Here is a 345-nt window from a genome sequence, read left to right on the forward strand (position 1 = left end):
ATAGTATACGATACTCGTGCGCTGCGTAGGTGTTCCCACACTCCCAAACTTCGCTCGTGTGGGAAACACCTACTTTGCGCACTTGTATCGTAATGTACTATTGCCAGGGGGAAAAAAGGGAGAAAGGTTCAGGCTTCAAAGAGGAATGCGGGTATGATTTATGGTCCTTCGTTTCTTTCGCATCTCGCCGTCCTGCTTAGACACAATGAAGAGAGTTTTCCTTTATCGCTTATTTATTTTTCTACTATTTAATGCTATGCGACCGATTTTTTGTCTGAAAACACAGGAGGAAAACAGGAATGGACAAGTTCGTGACTGATTGTAACAGAGCTGGGATGATTTACT

This window comes from Trachymyrmex cornetzi, unplaced genomic scaffold (genome assembly GCF_001594075.2).
Source record: "Trachymyrmex cornetzi isolate Tcor2-1 unplaced genomic scaffold, Tcor1.1 scaffold840, whole genome shotgun sequence".
Taxonomy (NCBI): Eukaryota; Metazoa; Arthropoda; class Insecta; order Hymenoptera; family Formicidae; genus Trachymyrmex; species Trachymyrmex cornetzi.